At 34.1% G+C, this 18,469-nt stretch overlaps 1 protein-coding gene across 1 annotated transcript in view; it reads left to right on the top strand.

The window, feature by feature from the left end:
- The window catches only part of LOC126878934 (telomere length and silencing protein 1 homolog), a 151,266-nt gene that overhangs the window by 17,889 nt on the left and 114,908 nt on the right, over positions 1 to 18,469 (top strand). The gene's annotated exons all lie outside the window — the stretch shown is intronic.

The following is an 18,469-nucleotide window of genomic DNA, read 5'->3' as shown; positions in this document are numbered from 1 at the left end:
AGGGAAAGGACAGCAGAGGAACTTTCAGTACTCAAACTGAGCAAAGGAAATAAAATAATAAATGATGGTTTTGCTTGTTTTCGATTCAGAGGGTTGCACACCCGCTAGACAGGCTGTTTCTACCATTTCAGGCGTCTTCAGTAGCTTTTTTTAGCGTGCACACCTCTGAATCGAAAAATAGCTCCACCATCATTTTAAAGGGAATCTGAAAAATAATTCAAATTTCCCATTAGACGCGATACAGCGACATCTCGTAACAAATTGAAGAGTCTCAGATGCAGAATCCACCAATTTATTAAAATTAAAATGGTAAATAGTAATTTAAACCTGAGACTTTTCGCGTTGAAAGTTCTTACTGGTACATCCTTAATCTGCGACTTTTTCAATTAATAAGACAACAGACGACGAATATAGAAAACGAAAGGGAAACGATCACATTCCGCTTCATTCGTCTAGGAAAAGGACAGCAGAGGAACTTTCAGCACTCAAACCGAGTAAAGGAAATAAAATAATAAATGATGGTTTTGCTTGTTTTCGATTCAGAGGGTTGCACACCCGCTAGACAGGCTGTTTCTACCATTTCAGGCGTCTTCAGTAGCTTTTGTTAGCGTGCACACCTCTGAATCGAAAAATAGCTCCACCATCATTTTAAAGGGAATCTGAAAAATAATTCAAATTTCCCATTAGACGCGATACAGCGACATCTCGTAACAAATTGAAGAGTCTCAGATGCAGAATCCACCAATTTAATAAAATTAAAATGGTAAATAGTAATTTAAACCTGAGACTTTTCGCGTTGAAAGTTCTTACTGGTACATCCTTAATCTGCGGCTTTTTCAATTAATAAGACAGCAGACGACGAATATAGAAAACGAAAGGGAAACGATCACATTCCGCCTTCATTCGTCTAGGAAAAGGACAGCAGAGGAACTTTCAGTACTCAAACCGAGTAAAGGAAATAAAATAATAAATGATGGTTTTGCTTGTTTTCGATTCAGAGGGTTGCACACCCGCTAGACAGGCTGTTTCTACCATTTCAGGCGTCTTCAGTAGCTTTTGTTAGCGTGCACACCTCTGAATCGAAAAATAGCTCCACCATCATTTTAAAGGGAATCTGAAAAATAATTCAAATTTCGCATTAGACGCGATACAGCGACATCTCGTAACAAATTGAAGAGTCTCAGATGCAGAATCCACCAATTTAATAAAATTAAAATTGTAAATAGTAATTTAAACCTGAGACTTTTCGCGTTGAAAGTTCTTACTGGTACATCCTTAATCTGCGACTTTTTCAATTAATAAGACAGCAGACGACGAATATAGAAAACGAAAGGGAAACGATCACATTCCGCCTTCATTCGTCTAGGGAAAGGACAGCAGAGGAACTTTCAGTACTCAAACTGAGCAAAGGAAATAAAATAATAAATGATGGTTTTGCTTGTTTTCGATTCAGAGGGTTGCACACCCGCTAGACAGGCTGTTTCTACCATTTCAGGCGTCTTCAGTAGCTTTTGTTAGCGTGCACACCTCTGAATCGAAAAATAGCTCCACCATCATTTTAAAGGGAATCTGAAAAATAATTCAAATTTCCCATTAGACGCGATACAGCGACATCTCGTAACAAATTGAAGAGTCTCAGATGCAGAATCCACCAATTTATTAAAATTAAAATGGTAAATAGTAATTTAAACCTGAGACTTTTCGCGTTGAAAGTTCTTACTGGTACATCCTTAATCTGCGACTTTTTCAATTAATAAGACAGCAGACGACGAATATAGAAAACGAAAGGGAAACGATCACATTCCGCTTCATTCGTCTAGGAAAAGGACAGCAGAGGAACTTTCAGCACTCAAACCGAGTAAAGGAAATAAAATAATAAATGATGGTTTTGCTTGTTTTCGATTCAGAGGGTTGCACACCCGCTAGACAGGCTGTTTCTACCATTTCAGGCGTCTTCAGTAGCTTTTGTTAGCGTGCACACCTCTGAATCGAAAAATAGCTCCACCATCATTTTAAAGGGAATCTGAAAAATAATTCAAATTTCCCATTAGACGCGATACAGCGACATCTCGTAACAAATTGAAGAGTCTCAGATGCAGAATCCACCAATTTAATAAAATTAAAATGGTAAATAGTAATTTAAACCTGAGACTTTTCGCGTTGAAAGTTCTTACTGGTACATCCTTAATCTGCGGCTTTTTCAATTAATAAGACAGCAGACGACGAATATAGAAAACGAAAGGGAAACGATCACATTCCGCCTTCATTCGTCTAGGAAAAGGACAGCAGAGGAACTTTCAGTACTCAAACCGAGTAAAGGAAATAAAATAATAAATGATGGTTTTGCTTGTTTTCGATTCAGAGGGTTGCACACCCGCTAGACAGGCTGTTTCTACCATTTCAGGCGTCTTCAGTAGCTTTTGTTAGCGTGCACACCTCTGAATCGAAAAATAGCTCCACCATCATTTTAAAGGGAATCTGAAAAATAATTCAAATTTCGCATTAGACGCGATACAGCGACATCTCGTAACAAATTGAAGAGTCTCAGATGCAGAATCCACCAATTTAATAAAATTAAAATTGTAAATAGTAATTTAAACCTGAGACTTTTCGCGTTGAAAGTTCTTACTGGTACATCCTTAATCTGCGACTTTTTCAATTAATAAGACAGCAGACGACGAATATAGAAAACGAAAGGGAAACGATCACATTCCGCCTTCATTCGTCTAGGGAAAGGACAGCAGAGGAACTTTCAGTACTCAAACTGAGCAAAGGAAATAAAATAATAAATGATGGTTTTGCTTGTTTTCGATTCAGAGGGTTGCACACCCGCTAGACAGGCTGTTTCTACCATTTCAGGCGTCTTCAGTAGCTTTTGTTAGCGTGCACACCTCTGAATCGAAAAATAGCTCCACCATCATTTTAAAGGGAATCTGAAAAATAATTCAAATTTCCCATTAGACGCGATACAGCGACATCTCGTAACAAATTGAAGAGTCTCAGATGCAGAATCCACCAATTTATTAAAATTAAAATGGTAAATAGTAATTTAAACCTGAGACTTTTCGCGTTGAAAGTTCTTACTGGTACATCCTTAATCTGCGACTTTTTCAATTAATAAGACAGCAGACGACGAATATAGAAAACGAAAGGGAAACGATCACATTCCGCTTCATTCGTCTAGGAAAAGGACAGCAGAGGAACTTTCAGCACTCAAACCGAGTAAAGGAAATAAAATAATAAATGATGGTTTTGCTTGTTTTCGATTCAGAGGGTTGCACACCCGCTAGACAGGCTGTTTCTACCATTTCAGGCGTCTTCAGTAGCTTTTGTTAGCGTGCACACCTCTGAATGAGCACACACCTCTAATGAGCATGTTGATTCTATTGCTAAAGCTGCAATAACCTCTTCAGCTGAAATTGTACCAGATGAGAGAATTTGTATTCCTGACACTTTTTGTATCTCTAAAAGAAATAGATCGTTGGGAAACTTCTTGGCAAACTTTTTGCGACCACTCAACGACACAATATGTTTATATACATACAACCACACATCCCAAATTCGAGATGTAGCCCAGTCGGGATAGCATTTGACCTTGCATTAGGAGCTGCCCCAAATTTTATTTTTCTAATCTTTAGGGAGGGTCAATATTAGTATAAATTTAAAATCTCGACTGAATTCCACCGTTGCGTTAGCCGCCATCTTGATTTTAAATGAGAACCGTTTTTGCTCAATATCTCCGCCATTTTCAATTTTTTGACAAAAAGTGTAGAAACTGAAATTGTTGAAAGTGCGATTTTATATAATTTCATTTATATAATTTTTTCATGCGGTCGATATTTTCCGAGTTATGAGGGGAAAATAGTGACAGTTGTAGCATAATTATTGAATTATTTAATTATCTCGTTTATTATTAGTTTTACAACAAATATTTACCTATACAAAAAAGAAGAGAATTAAATTTTGTACAATTTTGATGCAGTTCATTTTTTTGATAAAATCAATATTTTAGGTAGTACGTATGTGGTAAAGGTGCGAGCGTAAGACCTGATTGATTTTGTAGCAATTGTTTTTGTTCAATATCTCCGCCATTTTCAACTTTTCGACAAAAAGTGTAACAACCGAAATTGTTGCAATTACGATTTACTACAATTTTTCGAGAGAACCAGTGGCGGGTCTACAAGGGGGGGAAATGGGAAAATTCCCCCCAATAGGGTCCAAAATTTAAAAAAAAATTGTTGGAACATCACGATATATTAGCTGACATAAAACTTAAAATATCGACAGACAAATTCAACCAATAAAACACGCTAGTTAATAAAATTAAGTGAACTTATGTATATAATATCTTTTTATGTCTTTTATATACTTTTTTGGTTGATGTTTCATTGGAAGTTTCAAAAATTGTATAAAATATAATTCTCTTTATTTTGTTTATGTGCAATTATGTCGTAAAGTTAATAATAAATGAGACAATTCAATAATTAGGCTTCCCCTCCGCTTCCATTATTTTCCCCCTTAACTCGGAGAATATTGATCGTATAAAAAAATGTTCCAAAGAAATTGTAGGAAATTGCATTTCCAACAATTTTCTTTCTCATCACTTATGTCGAAAAGTTGAAAATGGCGGAGATATTAAGCAACAACAGTTCTCATTTAAAATCAATATGGCGGCTAATGCAACCGCGGAATTCAGTCGAGATTTTAAATTTATACTACTATTGATCTCTCCTAAAGGATATAATTATAAAATTTGGGGCAGCTCGGATACAAAATTCAATTCAATAATTATGCTCCCCCCACTACTTTTTACTATTTTCCCATGTAACTCGGAAAATATCAACCGCATGAAAAAAATTGTTAAAAAGAAATTGTAGGAAATTATATTTTGAACTATTTTAGTTGAAAATGACGTAGATATTGAACAAAAACAATTACTATAAAATTAATCCCGTCTTACGCTCGCGCCATTACCGCATACGTACTACCTTAAATATTAATTTTAGCAAAAAAAATGAAAGAGATCAAAATTGTGTAGAATTTAATTCTCTTCATTTTGGTACAGGTACATATTTGTTGTAAAACTAATAATAAACGAGATAATTCAATAATTATGCTCCAACTGTCACTATTTTCCCCTCATAACTCGGAAAATATCGACCGCACGAGAAAAATTATAATAAATGAAATTATAGAAAATCGTATTTTCAACAATTTCAGTTTCTACACTTTTTCTCAAAAAATTGAAAATGGCGGAGATATTGAGCAAAAAATGGTTCTCGTTTAAAATCAAGATGGCGGCTAACGCAACGATGCAATTCAGTCGAGATTTTAAATTTATACTAATATTGACCCTCCCTAAAGATTAGAAAAATAAAATTTGGGGCAGCTCCTAATGCAAGGTTAGGCCTGTTATTCGTCTAACCCGACTGGACTGATGGTTTAGGAAATTTAATAACACCCGTAAATATACAGAGTGAGTTTTATGTATGGAAACACTCAATTATCTCGAAAACGGCTTGCACGATTTTTATAGATTTTGGTAGGTAGGGGTTTTCTAATGCATTCGATATTATAGTGCTAATTACATTGCTGTCAGATCTTCTGTTTTTCTGCAAATCTAATGAACTTTCTTATTTTAAATGGAACACCCTATATATTTTTTGCGTTTTGAAGTCCTTAAGAAATGCTGATTATTTTTCATGTATATTCCCTATACCTAAATACCATAATTTCGGAGTTATTGCTACATTTATTTTTAAAATTTAATTTTTTTAAATTTAAACAAACTATAAAAATCAATTTTCTTGGCCCAGGTTGATATTATTTTAGGTTCTTTAGATCATTGGGAACAAAAAAGGTCTTTTGGAATTTTTCTCTAAAGTTAATCGTTTTCGAGTAATCAACAATTTAAAACTGAAAAAAATCGAATAATGACGATTTTTAAGGTTCTAAAACACAAGTAAAAAATATAATTTTTGAAATTATAAAGTACCTAAATTCAAGCCCAACTCTTCTTCTGATAGCTTGCCATAAGAGTTTTTGTCTCTTTTTATTCTAAAACATTGATTTTTAATTTTTAATGAAGTGCATATGAGAGGACGGGCGATCGGGCTGCATTAATATTTAAAATAACAATGTTTTAACATGAAACAATCTTAAATTACTTATCGGTATCTGATAAAATAAGGCTTGAGGTTGAATTTGGGTACTTCGCAGTTTCAAAAATAAAATTATTTATTTGTGTTCTTGAACCTTGAAAATCGTGATTATTCGGTTTTTTTCAGTTTTAAATTGTTTATAACTCGGAAACGATTAATTTAAGAGAAAAATTATAAAAGATCTTTTTTGTTCCCCATGATCCAAACAACCTAAAATAGTGTTTACCCGGGTCAAAAAAATTGATTTTTATAATTTGTTTAATTTTTTTTTAAATAAATGTAGCAATAACTCCGAAATTATGGTATTTAGGTATAGGTAATATAACATGAAAAATTATCAGTATTTCTTAGGGACTTCAAAACACAAAAAATATACAGGGTGTTCCATTTGAAATAAGAAAGTTCATTAGATTTCCAGAAAAACGGAAAATATGACAACAATGTAATTAGCACTATAATATCGGCCGCATTAGAAAACCCATACCTACCAAAAACTATAAAAATCGTATAAGCGGTTTTTGAGATAATTGAGTGTTTCCATACATAAAACTCACTCTGTATAACAACCTTAATAAGATTGAGATTTGGCCACGCTTGTTATCCTGCTCATCTTGCTAAAATCAAAATTTACAATTCGGACTTTTGTGAAACATGTCAAGAACAAGGAGATCTTAAGCATATCTTTTTTACGTGTTCCAGTTCCAAATATATTCAGCATTCAGGAACTCTTTTAAACAACTTGCAAACGTTGCAAATATTTCCTCCATACCAAATAAATAACCCATTGGCTACTAATGACAAAATAGTATATTATTGTCTAATCAAATTTATACATAGTACAAATGTGTGTCTGTAGTTAACCTTTGTTTTAACCCAATTGTTTTATTTACCCTCCTTTCCCCTATTTTTTATAGTAATGTCTTAAACACAATCTTGATAGGTCTCTGGTCGATATCTTTTTAGGGGTTCTTAAGAGGTTTTCTTTTCTTTTCTTTTGACCCTAATGACCTGCAAGCAATTAATAATAGGTATAGATACACTTTTTTTATTTAGTATCAAGTAAATTAGAATAATATGTATTTTAAAGATTTGTATTAACTTTAATAGTTTTTTTTTTGTATTAGTATTAATTACTATTAACAACATGTATCTGGCTAAATAGCTACGTACTAAAGCCACAATAAAAAAATACTGTTGATACGAATTAGAACTGACTACAGATGGGAGTTTTTCCTTGGGCTGTCTTTTCAATGTATAAGGTTTCTCTTTAGCCAAAACAGGACGGATTTAAATGGATATGTGATTATTTTAACATCCTTATACACTGGAGCTTTTATTGTTGTGGAACAGGTCATTACTGCATCTTCAATTGCTGATACTGTAGAATTTTCGAGTATATGATTTTCATCTATATTTTGTGCTGTTGGAATCACATGAAGCATACTGCCCTTACTGGAACTGGAACAAGCCATTACTGCATCTTCAGTTGTTGGTACTGTAGAATTTTCGAGTATGTGATTTTCATCTACAGTGCGTCCATAAAGTAACGCATAATTTCGTTATTTCGTGAACCGGCGAGGTTGATTTTTATTTTTAAATTACGATTTTTTGGCATATATATCATACTAGTGACGTCATCCATCTGGGCGTGATGACGTAATCGATGATTTTTTTAAATGGGAACAGGGGTCATGTGATAGCTCATTTGAAAGGGTATTCAATTCTCTATCCAATAATATAAACATTAACATAATTATTTATACAGGGTGTTCAAAAAACATTTTTTTAATTAAAATATGTGAGTCAAAAAGAAGAATATATGTAATTTATTTTAATTCAAAATGCATTTTACTACTGTCAGTAAAGAGAAAAAAATTTTATTTGACAAATAAACATTGATTTTTGTTTAAACGAAATGTTCAAATTGCCAAGAGACAGGTGGGTGGCAGCTTTAACATTGAATTTAAGCGAAAAACAATATTTATTTGTCAAATAAACATTTCTTCCTTTTTTCTGACAACAGTAAAACGTATTTTGAATTAAATATAATACATACATTCTTCTTTTTGTCTCAATTATTTTAATTAAAAAAATGTTTTTTTTGAACACCTTGTACAAATAAATATGTTAATGTTTATATTAGTGAATAGAGAACTGCATACCCTTTCAAATGAGCTCACATGACCCCTATTCTCATTTAAAAAAATCATCGATTACGTCATCATGCCCAGATGGATGACGTCACTAGTACGATATATATACCAAAAAATCGGAATTTAAAAATAAAAATCGACCTATTTCGGGATTTTTCCTTAATATCGCTGGTTTACGAAATAATGAATTTATGCGTTACTTTATGGACGCACTGTATATTTTGTGCTGTTGGAATCAGATTAAGTTTACTGGCTACATTTTTCCACATAAGGAATAGAGATCTGTCTTGTTCATCACCATTTCAATCTTCATGACAATTTTCAAATACCAGCAATTTTTCCTCACTTATTTCCTTTTTCAAGAAAGCAAGACCCTCTTCATCGTTTTTTTAAAACCCCAGGTCGGCTCGAAGAATAACAGGTAAAGTTGACACCATCTATCTATCGCCCGTCGGCAAATTCAAACAAAAATATAACTCCAGACCATCTTTTACCACCTTTAGTCCAGACAAATTAATATATGTATTTAATATATTTTTACCACCAAAAATGAGATGTTTTAATCAAATATTGCTTCAAATATAATCTGCAGAATAATTTTTAATTCACGTTCCGCTAATGAACTTGCTTTTTTGTCCTTAAAAGTAGAAAAAAGTTTCAATTCTATTGCTTAATATTTCATCTAAATATAATCGTCTAACAATTTTAACTGTACTAATGCCCAAGTATACATTTTCAAGTGTTAAACTGATTGATTTACAATGAGTAACCCGGTTGTAAAAATACCGGCGTGTGCCTTAACAAAAGGGACATCGGTACTGGAATTTCATAACAATACAAATGTTATCTGTTTGAATTTGCCGACGGGCGAAATATCTATGGACCCGACTTTAGGTTATATTAGTACCCCATTAAAGGGCTATTACATCTTCCTAAATTTAGTGTCCGATATTTAGAACGTTCTGAATTCAGGATAGTGTAATCGCATTTAGTCAGTTAGCATCCTAATTAGGAAGGTTTTTCGACTTCCTAAGTGGCTAAATCGTAGAGATGGAACACAATAGTATTTTTCGGTAATATTTTTTTTGTTATTGACATACACATTAGTGATTCAGCCAGTTACAAGTTAATGTTTTAGCCCTATGCATCACATTCAAACGATCAACCTAGTTGGTAGGTACCAATAATTTTGTATTTTTAATCTAGAGCAGAGATTCTCAACCAGTTGTACGCGTACCACTGGTGGTACGTGGGCCGATTTCAGGTGGTACGCGTCGCGTGGGTGAAACAAGCTGTTACGCTGGGCCTCTGTCTGCGGATGTGGCAGAATACAGTATTCCTCGAAATATCTCAAATACCAGATGTAGTGGTTGACATAATTCATAATTCTTCATTTGGAATCTCTTCAAGAAAGTTTTAATAAATATTTCTCTGAAGATTATTCCAAACTTGACTGGATCAGAAATCCTTTTGCAGGAATCTCACTAAATGAGTTGTAATTGCAGGAAACATTCATCGATCTAATAGAAAATAGTTCTGTGAAACACAGCTTTAAAGAGAAATCCTTAGTTGACTTCTGGATTGAGTTAAAATCCGAGTATCCAATGCTCTTCTGACAAGCTATGCTGTTTTTGATGCCATTTGTCACTAATTACTCGTGTAAGACTGGTTTTAAGTACTGGACTATGGTATATATTTTAAAATTAAAATTAGACACCACAATTGTGTCTATAAAACAAGCCAATGGACATGTTTCTGATAGTTAACATGTTTCTAAAAACAATATGATCGGGGGGCATTCTTCCATTCCATGACCCCCTACCCCCAAATGTTTGGTGGTACGCCAAAATCTTCAAAATATTTCAGGTGGTACGCAGTTACTAAAAGGTTGGGAACCCGTGATCTAGAGGATGACATGTATTTAATTTGGTTTTTAAATATATTTATATTTCTTACCATGTTTTTCCTCCAATTCGTAAATCTATATCACAACTAAACAAATTTTTCTTACATGTAATTATTATGGTTTTTAAATTACCTAAAGTCGAGACAAATGGAAAATGAAGACACTAAGTTATTATAGAAGATAGGATCGATTAGATTATAGTCATATAAATAAAAACAAAATGCGAAAGAGGCAAAATTTTAACAGTTTTAAATGACAACTATATCTGCCATAAATTAGAAATCTGTTACAGCCGTATCGACCTGAAATTCTTTTGAACCCATCACATTAAACAGATGTGAGATGTTGGAATCGAAACAGACGCCGCCGATGCGTTTCTCTATGGTACCTATTCCGTACCTATTTCATTTCAAATCTCTTGCCCGGTCGTTCCGAAAAGTGTACGACCGACGCTGGAATCGAAACCGATGCCGTCAAAGTTTTGTCACGTGTAATACGTGGAATAGTCGATTGAAACATATTCCGACGTACCCGCTTCAGTTCCAGCGTGCCATCCCTAATCGAAACGAACGTCGCCGATGTGTTCCCTACGAACCCTATGGTGGCTCTTTCGATGTGGCTGTGCTAAAACCTATTCCGAGCGAGAATCCAGTTCCGAGTTCATTGTAAATTGCGGATTGCGGTCGATGCGGCGCCGTTGAAATCGAAACCGATACCGTCGACTTTTTGGTCACTGGGGCGTGGAATAGACGATTGGGACCTATTCCGAGGTACCTGCTCCAGTTCCATCATGCCATCTCTAGACCGTTTCATTCTTCTTTGGGGCACTCAAGTTTGGTTGTTGTGGTCTGGGTTAACGATAATGTTTTGGCGCCGTAAGTCATGTTTGGAAGCGCACATTAGTCGGACGTCTTCTGTTTCAGATAATTTGGCATGTTCCTCTTGAAGATGTCTGATAGAGCTCCGTATGCGACCCATGCTGAGGTGATCCTTCTTTGTAGCTCGGCAGTTTGGTTGTCTGGCAATTTGGAGTTCATTCCTAAATATTTATATTTATGGACCAAATGCTATTTCATTGAAGTCGGCTTTTGGATTTTCGCTTGGTATTACCAGGTTTGTCATGTTTTGTGTCTTTCCAAAATTTATGTTTAAACAAACTTTCTTACAGGCGGCATCTAACGCAGTAAGCATACATAGTTCTAATCTCTCCAAAGTTGTGTGTTATAAGAGGTACCTGCTCCAGTTCCACCATGCCATCTCTAGTAAATCGGATGGATGTACATGTGTACAATCCTGTACCATTTTCTATGCACCCAAAATAATAAAAATGTCACTGGATGTACCCAAAACGATAAACATGTCACGATGCTGACTGAAAGGTAGTCAATCATAATTACCTTTCGAGCCCTTCGAAGAGCGTACCTGTTTTACCTGCTTTTAAAAGTTTAACCTGGTTAAATTAGGGCAGTCAATGAGGGTATGGGACTCCGAATTCTATCCTACTATATCGATTTACTTGATATTTTCACAATAAGTAGGGAACAGCTGAAGAAACAAAGTCTACCCTATGCCGATGTGTGCTTTTGTCTTGGGGGCGGTTCCCACCCTTTCTCGGGGGGTGGAAAATTTTTGGTTAAATAACTACGGAAGTTGCTAGAGAACCCAATTCTAAGCAAAAACTGTTCTATATTTTTTTTTTCGAAAACTCAATAGTTTTTGAGTTATTCGTGGTTGAAAATTGGTTATTTTCATTGAAACATAACACCTTTTCAAACGGTTTTTTGCGAATACCTTAAAAACTATGCATCTAACTAAAAAAAACTATATAAAATATTTTTGTAGCTTATAAAATAACAGATTGTTTCCTTTATGAATCTTCTAGTTATAACACAAAAAGATATATAGTAAGTGAAAAGAGTTTGTTTTCTTAGTGCATGCTCAAATCAGTGTATTCAACTTGAAATAACAGAGAAACGGTCGATTTTAGGTGTCGACCAATAATTTTTGTTGTGCTTGAAAAGACCTTTAAAATAAGCAATATTAAATGTCGATTACATTCAAACTAAGCGAGATAAACTGCAAAAAATTTGATGACTTACGTATTTTAAGAAAAAAAAAAGAGAAGAATATTTAACCCCTCATCCACAAGAAGTTAAATGCATCGTTTTCCTTCTACAATACATTTTACTATAGTGTTATTTTTATGTTCAAATAGTTGGGCGGGTTTAACATGAGTGGTTTTTGAAAAAAAAATAAGATCAAATTATTGAGCGCATTTTTAAATTTTTTTAAAAATCTTCCTGTTCCTCCATGTAACATGTAACTTAAATGCCATACAAAAATGTAGGTTTCTTTTAGATAAACATTTTAATTTTATTTTTCATAATCGTATCTCTTATCATTTTCAAGTTACATGGAGAAAAAGGAAGATTTTTAAGAAAATTTAAATATGCGCTCTATAATTTGATTTTATTTTTTTCAAAAACCATTCATTTTAAAGCCGCTCAACTTTTTGAATATATAAATAATACTATAATAAAATGTATTGTAGAAGTAAAACGATGCATTTAAATTCTTGTGGATGAGGGGTCAAAATCTAGATATCATGAATTCCGCCATGGTCACCATAGCAAACGAAGTTTTGAAACCAGAAAAAGACCCAATAAAGAAAAAGGATTGGATGACCGATAAAATACTAGACCTTATTCAACAAAGAAGAAATTGGTAAAACAAAGACGAGATTCGGTATAGAGAGATATATCGACAAATAAGATACGAGGTTAAGCGAGCAAAAGAGGACTGGATGGAACAAAGATGTCGTGAAATGGAAGAACTACAAAGAAAACATGACGAGTTTAATATACATAAAAAGCTTAAAGAAATTACCTACACTCAGAGAAAAATAACTCCTCACTTTATGAGAAACTCCAAAGGTAACATAATTCTCGACTTGGATGAAAAAAAGGAAGAATGGACTAACTATATAAAAGAGCTCTTCCTGGATACGAGGCCACCACTGAACACCACAAAGTATACGAATACTGGTCCTAGTATTTTAAAAGCGGAAGTAGAGAAAGCCATCAAACAGAGCAAAAATGGGAAATCTCCAGGCCCTGATCAAATACCATCAGACTGGCTCAAACTTCTGGATGACGATAATGTCTCACAATTAACAAACATTTATAACCATATATACGAGACTGGAATGATGCCACAGATATGGTTGGAGTCTACATTTATTCCACTCCCAAAAAACCTAATACATCATCATGTAAAGACTTTAGACTAATTAGTCTCATGAGCCACTCTCTCAAGCTACTTCTTAAGATAATTCTTAATAGAATCAAGCAGAAATGTGAAGAGACAATGGGAAACAAACAATTCGGTTTCAGAGAAGGATTGGGAACAAGGGAAGCTTTGTTCTCAATGTTAACATTACTTCAACGATCATGGGAAGTACAGAAACCAATTTACGTCTGCTTTATAGATTTTGAGAAGGCGTTTGATAGAGTTCAACATGATAGGTTGTTTGAATATCTAGAAATGATTGGAATAGATGATAAATATCTGAGACTTTTACAACATCTATATTGGAATCAAGAAGCTTCTATTCTGGTAGACGGCAAAGAAACGACAAAATTTGCATTCAAAGAGGTGTCAGACAGGGTTGTGTGTTATCCCCAACTTTGTTTAACGTATACTCAGAAATAATTTTTAATGAAGACTTGGAAGGACAATGTGGAGATCGAATCGGGGGAGAAACTATTAACAACATCAGATAGGCAGACGACACCGCGATCATGGCTGAAAATATCGAAGATCTTCAATTCCTTATTGATCGAGTCACTAGAGAATGCTCCAATAACGGGCTTAACATAAATGCAACAAAGACAAATTTACTTGTGGTTAGTAAACAAGACGTCGGCCCTATGCAACTAATTGTCAGTGATGAATCAATAACAAAAGTTAACCATTTTAAATACCTAGGATGTTGGATAAACGAGACACTAAATCCGGATGAAGAAATTAAAACTCGTATAGAAATTGCAAGAGGAGCATTTATGAAACTTAGATCTATTCTGAGCAACTCTCAGCTGAATTTACAACTAAGAATCAAGTTCCTAAAATGTTATGTGTATCCTGTATTACTATATGGATGTGAAACCTGGATCATGAAGGTTAACATCATGAACAAATTAGAAGCCTTTGAGATGTCGTCGTATCGTAGAATGCTCAGAATATCTTGGGTTCAACGCATTTCAAACAGAGAAGTCTTAAACAGAGTAGGTCAAGGCGAAGGTGACTTAATGAAGATGATAAAAAAGAGAAAACTTGAATATCTGGGGCATATAATGAGAGGTAGCAGATACAGGATGCTGCAGTTAATACTCAATGGAAAGATCGACGGAAAAAGAGGAATTGGTCGAAAGAAATATTCATGGCTCCGAAACCTTCGTCAATGGACTGGCTTATCAGCAGATCAATTGTTACATGCCGCACAAGATCGAGAACGATATCGGCAAATTGTTATGGAAGCTACCCACGCCTAAAAATTTGGGCACGGTACTTAAAGAAGAAGAAGGATGAGGGGTTAAATATACTTCTCATTTTTTTCTTAAAATTCGTTAGTCATCAATTTTTTGCAGCATATCTCGCTTAGTTTAAATGTAATCGACATTTAATATTGCTTATTTGAAAGAACGTTTCAATCACAACAAAAGGTATTGGTAGCACTATACACCTGAAATCGACCGTTTTTTTGTTATTTCAAGTTGAATACACTGATTTGAGATTGCACCAAAAAACAAATTCTCTTACGTATCATATCTCTTTTTGTGTTATAACTAGAAGATTTATGAAGAAACGAATCTCTTTGTTTTTTTATAGGCTACAAAAAAGTTTTATATAGTTTTTTTAGTTAGATGCATTGTTTTTAAGGTATTCGCAAAAAACCGTTTGAAAAGGTGTTATGTTTCAATGAAAATGGCCAATTTTCAACCACGAATAACTCAAAAAGTATCGAGTTTTCGAAAAAAATTTTAGAGCAGTTTTTGCTTAGAATTAGGTTCTCTAGCAACTTCCGTAGTTATTTAAGCAAAAGTTTCCCACCCCCGAGAAGGGGTGGGAACCGCCCCCAAGACAAAAGCACACATCGGCATAGGGTAGACTTTGAAAAAGGAGATAAGTTGAGCTTATTCCTAAAATTTGATTAAAATCCATGCAGTAGGATAGAATTCGGAGATAATAACATAGTCTTGCTCTCAATGACTGCCCTAAACCGAACCCCTGTGGTTTTAACACTTCTTGGTTTTCAGACCCTGTCTTTGTGCTATTTAGCATCCTAAATTTAGGATGGTGTAATAGCGAGCTACAGTGACTGAATTTAGTGTCCTAAATCGTATCCTGAATATCGGTCCTGAATTTAGGAAGATGTAATAGCCCTTTTAGAAGGTAAGTATAATAATAATTTTATCTTGGAATTATATATTATGGCACAGTATAAAGAGGGAACCTCTATATAATGTGATTATGGCTACCCACAATACCCCTTCCTTCAATATTGTACACAAATTTTGGGTTCTTTGCGAATTTAAGAAACAGTTTCTCTTGGTTGGAAATGTTGGCGTTGGCGTTACTGTTTTGGCCTTTTATTTTTAAAACCCGAAGAAATTGATTATTTTTATTTTTTTGAACTTTATGAAATTAAACCCGAACATCGTAAATTGGTAGAATTTTGTGATTACCTTTTACAAAACTACTTAACATCTGATTCAAAATTTCCGCCAAAAATATGGGAAGATGCTTCCACGGCTTTAAATAAAACTACAAATGCATGTGAATCTATAAATGTATTTTTTTCCATTGAGATGTAAAATTAATTGATATTAGTTGTTATTTTTATTGAGCTATGTATAATTATACAGTACGTAAATCGTTCAGCTGGACATAGGGAATATACATGGAGAGAATTGTGGCAACTGCGCTAACCTGCGTTAGTTGAAGCTTCTGTTCGAGTACGAGTTTTTGGTGCAATGGAGCTGTTAGAACGAATAGAATGAGTGACTTTTGAAGCAAGGCTGTCCATAAATAAATTAAAAACAAAGTTTATGATTAATGAGTTAATAATTTTACTTGTAATTTTTAAAATATTTTTTATTTAAAAACTAATTTCAAAACTTAACAGTTTTCTCATTCCCTTAGGCCAAAAATATTCAGCTACTACATTGTCATAGTTTGACGTTTATGTGTGTCAGTCGAAATGAGATGAATTACACGTGAAAATATAATTCATATACGCTCTGCGCTTCGCTGGTGTCGCTCCTAGCGGTTACTAATTCAACTTTTACCGGTAATTTTTAAATTTATTATTTAATTGTTATCGCTTAATATTTACAACGCAAAAAAGTAATTAAATTGTAATCGATTTTTTTAAGATTTTTCTAATCATTTTGACGTTCTATTGATAAAATATCAATTTCTTACTTCGGATACTTTGACAATAATCGTGTAGATGGCGCTAAGATTATAATAGATTATTTATAATTAGATATTACGGAACATTAAAAAAACTTAAATTCAGTATTTAAAACGTAAGTGTATTTTTTTTTATTTTTTTTTTTATTTGCTAAGTGCTACAATCTGGTCTTTGACCAATGAGTAACTTTTTATCTATCCTATCTTACTAACTACTTAATATCTAAGAGTCACCCTTTGATGTCTTCTTAGTTGTCTTTGTTATTACTGGCGCACTTTTTGATTGCGCACTATCACACAAAGCTCTGCTTTTCACTTTATCACGCACTACACCAACACGTTGCTTGCACACTAGTCGCGCAATGCTCCGCTATTAGCTTTGTCGCACACTACACCAACTCGTGAGGTTTGGTCCTCTTCAGTCTTCTTTTCTGGTTTGAGTTGTCCAGGAGCTGGATGGCCTCAATATGTAAGTATATTTAAGGTAAAAATATATACCACAGCTTTGACCAACTAATATTGTTTATAATTAATGTTTTTAATTTTAATTTTAAATTAATCACTTTGACATTTATGTCAAATTTCCAGTAAACGTTTACAAACTTGTCACTACTGGCGTTCGCGAATTTGTAAATATCCCCTCTACGTACGAGCTCACAGCGTATAACCGAATAATATAATCTTTTGTTTCTATATAAACATTATGTAATCACCTGGGTCTTTCACTATACCGATCTGAGGCAACAACATGGGATTGTGTAATGGTCAGGTGTTGCCCTGCATAAGAGAAGTTTGTGCCTTTGTTGTACTTATTCCATGCCAACTCAAAATTGTCTGTAAAAAAGACATAGAAGAATAAGATTGTGTAATGGTCGGCAGTTACCCCTGAGAAAAAAAAGTTTGTGTCTTGTTATATTTGTCCCATGCCAACTCAAAATTGCCAGTAAACTCAAAAAAAAAGTAGAAGAATAATATTGTGTAATGGTCGGCAGTTGCTCCTGAGAGCAAAAGTTTGTGTCTTTGTTGAATTTGTCACATGCCAACTCAAAATTGCCAGTAAACTAAAAAAGAAGTAGAAGAATATGATTGTGTAGTAGTCGGCAGTTGCCCCCGAGAGAAAAAAGTTTAATGTCGTTGAAAAAAAAAGTTAAGTTGTTGTATATGTCCCATGCCAACTCAAAATTTCTACTAAATCAAAGAAGAAAAAGAAGATTGTGTATTGATATACAGTTGCCCCTTTAGACAAGGAAAGAGAAGTTGCCCCTAGCGTGAAATTTTTTTTTATCTTGTCATGTTTGTCCCACACCAACCAAAATTGCTAGTTAAGTAAAGAAGAAGAAGAAGAAGCAAATTGTACAATGTACTAACTCCAAATTGTAAGCGAATAAGGGATTTTTCCCTTGTTCCGAGATGATGAGCTGGCCAAATACCCAAGTAGTTGGAGGCCAATAAACTGAAGAAGAAGAAGAAATGAGATGAATTTTGAGGTTAATGCCCCTTAGGGTCGTTTGCACCGTATGTCAAACTTGATTTAAACCTCACTTAATTTAAGTTTTCTTAAGCCGCCGAATTTGACGGCTTAAATTAAGTGAGGTTTAAATCGAGTTTGACATACAGTGCAGCGAAAATATTTACTTTAAGCGGGCCTTAATCTTAAGAGCCTTAATATAGTCGGTGCAAACGGTCCTCAGTGCTAATAACCATATTTATTGTCATTGAGAGAGCTCAGTTGCCACAAGTATCTCACTATTATAAAACAATGTATGTATTTATGT

Source organism: Diabrotica virgifera, chromosome 1 (assembly GCF_917563875.1).
Source record: "Diabrotica virgifera virgifera chromosome 1, PGI_DIABVI_V3a".
Lineage (NCBI taxonomy): Eukaryota > Metazoa > Arthropoda > Insecta > Coleoptera > Chrysomelidae > Diabrotica > Diabrotica virgifera.
Note: the sequence above shows the minus strand (reverse complement) of the source record. Positions and strands in the feature narration are given on the sequence as shown.